The following is a 12,368-nucleotide window of genomic DNA, read 5'->3' as shown; positions in this document are numbered from 1 at the left end:
CTTCTTCCCTCTAACACAGGGCTAGATGCTAAAGTAGACAATATAGTGTGTTTGCTAAACAGAAGCCCTCTGTTTCACTGGATTTGATTTAATTTATAAAGCTGATCGAAGTGTTTCTGTTCCCCTTGGTTTGATTTTGCCACAAACTGTTTGTTTTTAAAAATGGAAACTCCCGTCTGGCTGTTCTAAAGAAAAGGAAACAAACGCAAAGCACATCCAATGGCATTCCTCTTACAAATAGTTTAGTTTCTCATGCTTTGACATCATGTTGCCGGCAAAAGTTTATATTTTAATTAGGGCTGTCAAACGATTACAATTTTTAATCAGATTAATCACAGCTTAAAAATTAATTAATAATGATTAATCACCATTCGAACTATGTCCAAAATATGCCATTTATTATGTATATTGTTGTGGGAATGGAAAGATAAATGAAAGAAGGCGGATATATCCATTTAACATACAGTATCTAACACTATCTATGTTTATTATAACATTTTTCTGCATGTCAAAATGAAAGACAACCCACACACCTATCAATCATCAAACCGTGGGGTCTTAATTCATTACGTGTTGATTTCTATCAACGGGGGAGTACTTCAGGAAAGTCGACAGAGGGGGGGGGGGGCTAGTGGAGTACTTCGTGACCACAGAGTGTGCACGTTGTGATCAGCTGTTTTAGCGCAGTTCTCCAGTGAAGGGGGGAGTCTCCCTCCGCAGCCGGTTGGCGTAGTTTTGGCACAGTTCCGTTGTACAGACCGACGTTAACAGCAGCCCTGTCTGTGCACACGGAGACCGACTCTGTCGTCCGGTGATCTAACCGCCTTCTGGAAAAGCTTCACAAGTATGTCGATACGCAAATGCGCTTTGTGACACAAGTGACGGTACGCATTTCAGATTACGCACATAACCTGCGTACCAGTTATGTGCACCCCTGTACCAGAGACATATTATTACTATTATATGGCTCTGCCCTGTACAACAGCAAAATTATTCTCCGTCGGGACTTCCTGCAACAACACCACGCCGTTATCAAAGATGTTCTATTGAGAAGACGATCACTACGTGACAAAAGTTTTCAAAACCGTGGCTACTGAAATCAATCTTAATAACTGCTGTCTGTGCAATTTACTCCGCGCGAGTTGGCAGACTTTATTTTGCTTATAGGCCATAAAGTGAACCCTGTTATCGTTTCCACAAAAGTGGAACTACATAATCTTCAGTTCATAAAAAAGAACGAGTCATGCTTATCCACCAAAAAAAAGTTCGTCGCTAAAATTCCTGCCAATTCTTCTGCACGTAATTATTGGCTGAACTAGTCCCTTCAAAGCGTAATAATATCTTGGTCCAAAGTAGTGCCACGGTTCGTCACGTGATCGTGCTCCACCAATTGGGTAGCTGCATATTGTCAACAGAAGTGAAAGATGGCCGCCTACATGGTTGCGCTAAACCAGATCAAATGGATTCTAAACAGTGCTGTACAGGGCCGGACTGGGACAATAAGTCAGGCCGGGAATTATACACCCAGCCAGGCCACTACAAGTTTTTTGTGCCATTTTGATGAATTATTTGTCAATATTTACAGCGTTGCTGCCCGTAGTGATAGCCCTCTAAATCTACTTCCAAAAAATAACATGGAGATGGGTTACTATTTAAACAAATGTGCAAATCTATTTAGGAACCTATTCATGTGAACATATTTTAAGTGGGAGTGGACCTCAAATCCTATAGGGGGGTCCGGGGGCATTCTCCCCCGGTAAGATTTTTTTTTTAAATGTTGGACTTAAAGCTGGGGTAGGTCATTTTGGAGAAACCAGCTGGAGTGCACTCGAATTTGAAAATACACAACCGGAACAAATCTGCCACTTCCTCACAGAGCCCCTCCTCCAACACACACGAACGCTCACATGACCAATGAGGGCACGAGATAAGTGTGTGCCAGATGGGAACTGACAGGCAGGTAGGCCATCCAGTTACTTTAGCCGGGCCGGCTCAGATGATTGGTCGTGCTTTTTACAGCGCCACGGCTTCCACAGATGATATTTTTTAATGGATTTGTTGTCAAAGCACTTGAGATATTCATTGCTATCGAGATGTTAAGAGCATTCCATGGAATATAACAAAAAGTGTATCTTGAGCCGGTTTCTCAAACTTACCTACCCCACCTTTAAATGCATCAATCTGGTTCACTTTGAGGGGGAAATAAAGAGAGAGACTACACCCACATGAAACAGAACTGTATACATTTAAATAATCATAAAATCATAATAACATGGCCATAACCAATAACATACCATATCCAATATGATAAAACATTGAAACTTGTTTATTTTTTGTTTTTGGTTCATTTATAGTTGTGAGTGTGTCTGGGCTCCTGAACAGCCTCACCTGTCTCCCCCCTTCTCCTCAGCAAAGACTAGTTTAGCTCTCAACAAGTTTTTAAAGTTTATCTTACATTTTTTCACCTAGTTAACGTTTTTTTATTATTATTCATGCATATTTACTAATCACTCTCCCTTCAAATGGAAATATGTGTTTACATGAATGGTGACCAAACCGTGAGACCCACTGAGAACTAAGTTAACTATCTAAACACGCAGCAGAGTCCTTTACCTCACCTGAGCTGTAGTTATCAGCCTCTCAGTCTGACAGGAGAGGACTCTCCTCCACCTTGTTGTTGAAACAGCTCCTTATATCCGTTAGCGCAGCTAGCTAGCGCCAGATGCTAACAACAACAATAGCCTACACGTAACCGATGCGCGCGCTTTCTCTCTCTTGCTCACTTGCGCCACACATACACACACACCCTCCCGAGCTTGAATGACACACAGAGACCAATCGAGGGCATTAGTGTATGGTCTGTATGAAAGTGGCCATGTGGGCAGGCCACATCATGTAGACAGCCAGTCACCCTCTGTGAGGCAGAGTCAGACCCACATTTGCGCAGCGTTGCGTTCACAATACATACATAGCAAAAATCCTCAGGCCAGCAGGCCACTTAGCAAGCCAGGCCATCGGGAAACCTCCCGGTGCTCCCGATGGCCAGTCCGGGCCTGATCACTGCTGTGTGTAATGTCAATTTCAGAAAATGAAGAGAAAGTCAATATACATCTCTTCTTATTTTAAGAAGAAGATGAGTAAAGGAGAGACAGAGCTGGCAGGGGAGCAGCAGCATAGGGGCTCGTGAGGAGATGGCCATACATGCTAGAAAGTACATGTGGAACTCTGTTTTGTAAAAGTGAAACTAAAACGTAAGTACAGTTTTTATTAATGTGATTGTGACCTTTGTAATAATTTAAGTCTTCTACACACTTTAGGTCTGCAGCTCCTTCAAATGAAACGAGAATCTATGCAGTTTTTCCTCTTCTGTGTTCTGAGGTTATGAGCCGACCATTAGTGAAGTTTGTTTTTCATAATGTTCTGTATGCTAATTTAAAAAAGGGTACCAGTTTGTTTATAAAGTATAAATATACATTTTCAAAACAAATGGAATACAAGCTATATGTACACTGAACAAAAATATAAATGCAACACTTTTGTTTTTGCTCCCATTTTTCATGAGATGAACTCAAAGATCTAAAACATTTTCTATATGCACAAAATAACCATTTCTCTCAAATATTGTTTATAAATCTGAAAAAATCTGTGATAGTGAGCACTTATCCTTTTCCGAGATAATCCATCACACCTCACAGGTGTGGCATATCAAGATGATGATTAGCAGAGGTGGGGACTCGAGTCACATGACTTGACTCGAGTCAGACTCGAGTCGCATATTTTTTGACTTGCTTGACTAACATTGATACTTGACTTGACTTTTACTTGCTATTCATGACTTGAGACTTGACTTAAGCTTGAGATAGATGACTTGAAAGGACTTGACTGTTTAAAATTAAATATTGGCGTTTGTTTTTGTAGTGAGATATTACGTTTAGTTTTTTCGAAAAACGTGATTATAGCGCCATGCGCGCAAACCTGGCAACCCACTAGAAGGCAGGAGTCTCACTTAACATGGCAGCGGCTAGCTTTACTCCAAAAATAGTGAAGTTTGGATTCAAGGATTATGTTGTCGACAGAGTTGGGTGTAACGCCTTACTGTAATAATATTACTTTTGTCGGTAACGGAGTAGTGTAACGCGCTACTTTTATAATTCAGTAATCACACTACAGTTACTAACATTGCCCCGACACGCGTTACTTCGTTACTTACTAAAATCAGTCATAATCAAACCTCAACAAACACCTGCAAAGAACACATGCTAAGGTGAAGCTAACGCACAGCTATTTGTTGTTTGTTTATATCACGTGGTCTGTTCTTCTTCTCTGTTTTCCCGGTTGTTGCCTGTTTTGAATGACGAATACACACTACCCCACCGCCGCCTGCTGGTAGGAGAGTTATTGCCACTCACGCATGCGCAGTTCGTACGTGCTCGGCTGAAGTCTTTGCGGTGTCTGATTCCAGTGCAACACATGGCCAACACGCAGGAGAACACGCCGACGCAACAGTGTGAGCAGAGATAGACTGCGCAAAATATACAGATAGCAGGAGACAGAGGACAGCCATGGTCAGATAGGAAAACATTCAGGATCTGGATCAGTCTTATGCGACAATGGAAACTGAACTAAAGAGAACATTTGAAACTTTAGCAGTCTGCGTGATCTGCCTGCAGGGAGGGGCGGGCGGGCCCTGCGAGTAAAGTAACGAGTAAAGTTACGAGTAAAGTAACGAGTAACGAAGTAGTGTAATATATTACTTTTTTTTAAAGTAATATGTAATATGTAATATATTACTTTTTTTTAGTAACGACCCCATCTCTGGTTGTCGATGACGGTAATAAGAAGAGAACAGCGGTATGCAGGGTCTGCAGCATAAAGATCAGTGACACGACCACCACAACATCCAACTTCATTCGTCACTACAAAAAAAAACACAGAGAAAGGTGCGTGCATGTGTTGTGTTAGCTAGAATGCTAACGTTAAGTTCAAGCTACGTTAGACTTGGTTTCAAATCGATTAAGCATTGCAAAGAGAAGACAACGGTAAATGAACACTAGAACCTCCAAGGGATTCATTTGTACTAACCCTGATAGTGACGGGCTGTCAGGAGAGGGAGAGAGAGAGAGAGAGAGAGAGAGAGAGAGAGGAAAAGTGATGCCTCGTTTATTTCCCCTGTGTTATTATCACAAGTTACTGTAAACTTTTGAATAATGTAGTTCACTCTACTTTTAGTAGTTTGTTTAAAATGTTTTAATTATGTTGTTTTGTTGTAGAAGTGCATCATTCCTTGATTTATTGTAAAATGAATCTGAACTTTTGATCTGTTATGATCATCCACACTCTGCAGCTTTGGGGACAGAGCCTTCTCAGTGGCAGCTCCTAGGCTCTGGAATTCCCTCCCCCAAGATCTCTGTGACTCTGAGTCCCCCACAGTCGTTCAGTCCCGCCTCAAAACACATCCTTTTCAACTCTGTCTACCCATAAGCCCCCCCCCCTCTCAATCAACTTCCGCTTGACTGCCTTTTATTTATTTTTTATTTATTTTACTATACTTACTTGTTTGCCTGTCCTTGTTTGTTTACCCTCCCCCATACTGTAAAGCGTCTTTGAGTTGTGAAAAGCGCTATAATAAATAAAATGCATTATTATATTATTATTATTATTATTATGATGATAAACTGAAGCCAATTTCTAAATTAACCCAATTAAGTGAGTTTTAAATATCGTCCTACTTAGTTTATAAGGAAATTATTGAAGAACAAATTAAATGATTTGAAAATGATATCTATGTAGGTGCTGACGCTGTTGGCGGTTCTAGTGTTAACATAAATTTAAATTAAATATGTGTAATGTAATTAGATTTCAAATGATTAACTGTGTATATAATGAAGATCATAGTGTGGGGTTGAATCCATTTTCATAACCACTGTCTTTTAACTGATTTAAATGCGGAAACTGGGGCTTATTCATCAGAATTTCGTATGACTTGACTTGACTTGCTTGACCTGAGCAATGACTTGACTTGCTTGACTCTCAGCACAGTGACTTGGGACTTGCTTGATACTTGTAGGTATATATACCCAGGGGTTAAATTGGGATTTGATATGTGGGGGGGGCTGTGTTTTTTTTTGGGGGGGGGGGGCAATATATGATGCCCAATCCTAAAGCAACTGCTCCTGTATCAGATGCAGTATTTCATGCCACCAATCGAGAAAGTAAACATAGAAAGTATGTCAAATAGACCGTCTTTTATTAGTATTATTTAACTGGAAAGAATTTACATTTGAAATTATTAAAGGTGGGGTAGGTAAGTTTCAGAAACCGGCTCGAGATACACTTTTTGTTATATTCCATGGAATGCTCTTAACATCCCGATAGCAATGAATATCTTAAGTGCTTGACAAAAAATCCATAAAAAAATGTCATCTGTAGAAGCCGTAATACTGTAAAAAGTAGCCGGCCCGGCTAAACGGATTGGATGGCCTACCTGCCTGTCAGCCTTCCATCGGGGGCACAAACTTATCTCGTGCCCTCATTGGTCATGTGCGCGTTCGTGTGTGTTGGAGGAGGGGCTCTGAGAGGAAGTGGCAGATTTTCTCCGGTTGTGTATTTTCAAATTCTAGCGATCTCGAGCCGGTTTCTCAAACTTACCTACCACACCTTTAATATATACACAAACATTTTTCACAAATTACAGACCTTCAAATTGCCATTTTAAGTCAACATTTCCCTGCACACTTACTCAAGAACATTAAAAAAACAACTATATGAGTACAGAGACATATTATCTGAATTGATTGAGGAATGAAAGTCCACATCAATATAAGCAGTTCAACAAACATTACTGTATGTACGACCAGCTACTTCATCAAATCCCCGATGGGCTGATAGGGGAAGCCTGTGTAGTCGTGCATCTTTGTCTACAGGCTAAATGGTCTGCAGACCTTCTGGTAGCTACCCACTTCCTCACATATTTTGTGGGGTCCCAAGAGGTAAGAGGAGGTCCAACCATTTGAATGAACATTAGAGCAGAGACATTTTGAGTTTTCAGTTGTGAGCGCATTGATATTACAACTGCATTCATTTCTGAGAAGCCCCTCTCTCTCTCTGCAACTGCTCACAGCAATGGTTTCCACTGCATTCTTAAGCTTTAGAAGGGACATGTGCATCGGCACACTGGCATTCTCCTTAAAGTCCCTATAACTTTGCTTAACACCAGAGAATCCGATTTTCAAAGAGTGCATAGCTCTGTTATTTCACACTCATCATACATTAATGGTAGAGGGCATGGCCATGTCTTTGTATCAAGAACATTGACCTTTTGAAAGAGGGATTCCTCTTCACTGAGTATGGCCGGTTATTTTTTGCAATGTCGTATGCCGTTCTAAAGACATTATGGGTGGAAGCCAAAATGTCTTTTTGAGTTTTTAGAAAGCTTGATTTTAAAGCTTCTTCATTTTGTCTTTTTACTATGTCCTGTGCTAATTTGTGACTCTGTGAGACACTATGTTCATTTATTTTCTTTCTCAAAGATTTCATTTGCTTCTCATTGCTGTTGCCATATGGGCCTACCCTACAGTTCTGCCATTCAGTAGAGAATGAGCACCTCTGTTTCCCTGTTCTCATCGCCCCAAGGGATCCCGCTTCCCTGCATGATTTGCATCCCATTTTTTTTTATTTCCAACTATTAGAAATGTATATTTCTGTGTAAAATATTCCAATTGACTTTGATTCCAGCAGTCAGGCAAGTTGTCAGCCTTTCCTACACTGCTTCCCTGCTCTGCTCCTCTGTCCTCCTCAGGCTGCTCTGCTCTCCTCAGCCTGCTCTCCTCTCCTCAAGTTCCTCCACTCCCTTCCCTTCTTTATGCTGCTCTGATCCTCTCTCTTTTCCAAGCTGCCCTGCTCGCCCATCACCTGCCTTGTTCTGCTCAACTCTGCATTTAAATGTAGGATAATTAACAAAGGAACTTATGGTGAATAAATAAGATACAAATGGCTTTGACACGCTAAGTAGCAGTGATGTCTTGATACCTTTTTAAGAAGTCTGTAACTTTCCTCCTTTTTGCTTCACTCATTTCTGCATCATGCCTCACTTTAAACTCTGAAACTTTCAAAGAGAAAGGAAATAAATATATGCATATCTCAGCTTTATGCACACACATACATAGCATCAGGCTGGGGCCAGTTGTTTCATGAGAGGGGTACAATAAAAGCAGGTTAAATTGACAAAGACAGTATATAGTAATTTTGTAAAAATAAACATAAAATACAATAATTGGTATTTGTTTTGGTAAATTTAAGTGACAATTTAATTAAAAAACATAAACAGTATTTGCTTTTATAAGGTAATGAACAGTTTAATCTCCACTGTACATCCGGGTCTCTGATTTGATTTAATTCCAATAAATCGTAATATTGTAACCTTTTTTTTGGAGGGTTTGCCCCCCCCCCCTAGAACCGCCCCTGCATCGCATGGTTTAGGAAACGGGCGCTCTGCACGGAAGAACCGCAGCAGAGTCCCGCGGGAGGTGCTGCGTTGTAAAGCTCACGATCGGAGCAGAGACACACGTTCACTGACAAAGCCGACAAACTATAACTGGTCGCAGAGATTTGCTATTCTAAAATAAAGTCAACAATATCGACCATTGGTTGGTGTCTTTCTCTTAGTTTAAGAAATGCTTGATTTGATCAAAAGTTAGTCAAACAAAAAAACGTTATTTAACTTAATGGTAGTCGAACGTAAAACCCGAATATCAGACGAATTCATGTTAAGAAACCTGTCAGCGTATTACCTATTTTCAGTCACTCTGCCGGCTGTCTGTGTGACTGACGGAAGAGACTGTGTGGTCGCCGATTAGCCAAGATTTGAAGAAAGGGGAAACCCCGAAAAATTTGAAAAGTGCGTCATCTTATTTATGTTCCCTACAGCTAGAAAGAGTGTTTTATTGATTTTTCGAATTATTAAGAACCTTAAACATATCGAAAGAAAAGTTTTAATATGTATATATTTTTTGTGTTAACATATAATATAGGCATGCTGCATACATTGTTAAAAATATGCGAGGGGCATGACGTCAGAGCATTTTCCTATGTGCCGGTGTCAGTACCAGATGTGTTCGGCCTACCAGATATGTTCGGGTGTATTTCCGTCGCACCCGTCATCCGTCATATCCGTCTACTCACCTCCCTCTGCTCCCAGCGCTCTGCTGCCACACACCGGCCGTCTGCGGAACTGCAGCCGGAGGAACTCGGTACAGCTTGTTATATGTGTGTACTTGTGCACATAAATAATGTTTCTAATTATTTACAATTAAAAAATATATATATTCTGCGTTACTTTAGCCAACACTTTTATAAGGCCACTAGATTAGATAATTACGAAATGTGTAGATAGAATACATATCTTTCAGGTTGTTATTTTGTCATTGTTTAATGTTTGATTTACCTTTTAGTATTTGTATATAGTATATGAACTTTGGAGAGGAGTTGGGAGACACACCACACATCAAATCACATCTACAGATTGGTTCTCTGCTTCATACAAGCAGGATTTCAACGTCATGTACACCATTGACACCTGCCGTGGATGCTTGGAGCCTTACAAAAACTGCAAACCAGGTAGACTTCTTATTCTGGATAATAATGTTTATGTGTCATTACATATTTAGTGTGTTGTGGTCCTAGTGTGATTCAATTACAATATTTTCTTTTTCTATTCATAGGATATGTTGGGAAAGGTAAAAGAGGAGAATTGCAGGGCATCGACTCTGATGACCAACATCCAGGCTATTGCAGTCCCTTCTGCAACCAGATATCATAGGTACAGATTAACTCACACAAACAAATGTCAGAATAAACTAAATTGTCACTGCAATTAATGAAGATCATCATTTGATATGTTATCTTCAAGTTTGGTTTCCCGGATGCTGCCCGTCGTGGACTTCGGGTCGTGGCTGAACCTGTCTCTGCAGTCCTGCCTTGGGTCTCGTCATGCTGCTTCCCTGATAGCTTCCTCATATATTCTGAACACTCTGTGCTGTTATATTTGCTGTAAAGTGTCTCTACTGTAGGCTATTTTATTATTTTTACAGCACTTTGGCTCGACCAAAAATCTTTTATAAATGTGTTATATAAATAAAACTTGATTTGATTGATTTGATTTGAAAGGGTGTGCGCCAAGGTTCCATATTAGGACCAATAATGTCACCATATATGTAATAATCTCTAATAATTTATCAAATGCTGCTTTCCATTTTTATGCAGATGATGTAATTTATTGTTCATCCTCTTCTATAGAGCAAAGTCTTGATTTCCTCCAGTCTGCCTTTGATGTTATTCCATCCCATTTATCTCAACTCAAGTTAGTATTAAATGCAGACAAATCCAAACTCATGATATTCTCAAATGGCAAAAAGTTAACTTCTTTTCTCCCCAACATTTGTACTGTTCAAGGGACTGACATTTACATTGAAAGGGTCACTACATACACATATCTAGGTTTTATTATTTATCAGAACTTATCTTTCAAGTCACACACTGAAAATGTTGTTTTAAAAATTAGGTTTTCTCCGTTCAGACAAGGAAACATTTGATCTCTGCAAACGTTTTTACTAGTATTGGATTCAGTATCTGCTTTACATGAATGTCTCTGACCAGTGCCTAAAGAGTTTGGATACTGTGTACCATTGTGCATTGTTTTATTACATATATATATTAGTGCTGTCAAAATTATCGCGTTAACGGCGGTAATTAATTTTTTGAATTAATTGCGTTAAAATATTTAACGCATTTAACGCATGTGCAGAATGGCCCGCCCCATACGTGCCACCAGTGGCAGCGCCAGGGTATGGCTGGGGTAGGCTACACCCATACCAAGAAATGGCTTAGCCCCACCATGAAAAATGATGTTAAAGTAAGCAAAATAAAGTCTGCCAACTCGCGCGGAGTAAATTGCACAGACAGCAGTTAGTAAGATTGATTTCAGTAGCCACGGTTTTGAAAACCTTTGTCACGTAGTGATCGTCTTCTCAATAGAACATCTTTGATAACGGCGTGGTTTTGTTGCAGGAAGTCCCTACGGAGAATACTTTTGCTGTAGTACAGGGCAGAGCCATATAATAGTAATAATATGGCTCTGGTACAGGGGTGCACATAACTGGTACGCAGGTTATGTGCGTAATCTTAAATGCGTACCGTCACTTGTGTCACAAAGCGCATTTGCGTACCGACGTACTTGTGAAGCTTTTCCAGAAGGCGGTTAGATCACCGGACGACAGAGTCGGTCTCCGTGTGCACAGACGGGGCTGCTGTTAACGTCGGTCTGTACAACGGAACTGTGCCAAAACTACGCCAACCGGCTGCGGAGGGAGACTCCCCCCATCACTGGAGAACTGCGCTAAAACAGCTGATCACAACGTTCACACTCTGTGGTCACGAAGTACTCCCCTAGCCCCCCCCCCCCCTCTGTCGACTTTCCTGAAGTACTCCCCGTTGATAGAAATCAACACGTAATGAATTAAGACCCCACAGTTTGATGATTGATAGGTGTGTGGGTTGTCTTTCATTTTGACATGCAGAAAAATGTTATAATAAACATAGATACTGTATGTTAAATGGATATATCCGCCTTCTTTCATTTATCTTTCCATTCCCACAACAATATACATAAATAAATGGCATATTTAGGACATAGTTCGAATGGTGATTAATCATGATTAATTAATTTTTAAGCTGTGATTAATCTGATTAAAAAATGTAATCGTTTGACAGCCCTAATAATATATATATATATATATTATGAGTTTGGAATAAATATGCACTTTATTAAAATTATTAGTTGGTTACTGTTAGTAAAAAAACAGTAAGGTTAATACTGGATGTTTGTTACACTTGGATATGTTTTCATTGGACATTCAATTCAATACCTTTATTTATCCAGGTAAAATCCCATTGATATCAATGATGTCTTTTTCAAGGGAGACCTGCAGCAGTAGGTTCCACATGAAGACATAAAAACATAAACAACAGAACAACATATCTATCCACATGTACAGGTACCAACAGCATCTGATTGTGTAGCATCCAACCAAGCTTTAAAAACATGTAGTGGTACTAGCTTGGTAATTTCCCATTCTTTTTGCAGACTGTTCCATGTTAGTGGAGCTGCACATCGAAAAGCTTTCTTCCATAAGACAGTCCTAGCACTTGGCACATTTAATAAAACCACAGCATGCGATCTCAGGCAATAAGTACTTTCAATTCGCAGAGAGATCAGGAGCAGATGATCAGTGGGGCCTTGTTTTTACTGAATGATGTGTTTTTTTATGGGGAATTCAAATATGAGCTTATTTTTAGGATTTTCGGAGACTTTG

The 12,368-nt window shown here is 40.0% G+C and overlaps 1 long non-coding RNA gene across 1 annotated transcript; it reads left to right on the top strand.

Moving 5' to 3' along the window:
- The first annotated feature begins 9,458 nt into the window (after positions 1 to 9,458).
- Positions 9,459 to 9,995, top strand: LOC117445115 (uncharacterized). Its single transcript, XR_004551933.2, has 3 exons — positions 9,459 to 9,615; positions 9,720 to 9,817; positions 9,908 to 9,995. It is a non-coding gene; the product is annotated as an uncharacterized lncRNA (long non-coding RNA).
- The last annotated feature ends 2,373 nt before the right edge of the window (positions 9,996 to 12,368 follow it).

This window comes from Pseudochaenichthys georgianus, chromosome 4 (assembly GCF_902827115.2).
Source record: "Pseudochaenichthys georgianus chromosome 4, fPseGeo1.2, whole genome shotgun sequence".
Taxonomy (NCBI): Eukaryota; Metazoa; Chordata; class Actinopteri; order Perciformes; family Channichthyidae; genus Pseudochaenichthys; species Pseudochaenichthys georgianus.
The sequence above is the reverse complement of the archived record's forward strand: the minus strand, read 5'-3'. Positions and strand labels throughout refer to the sequence as shown.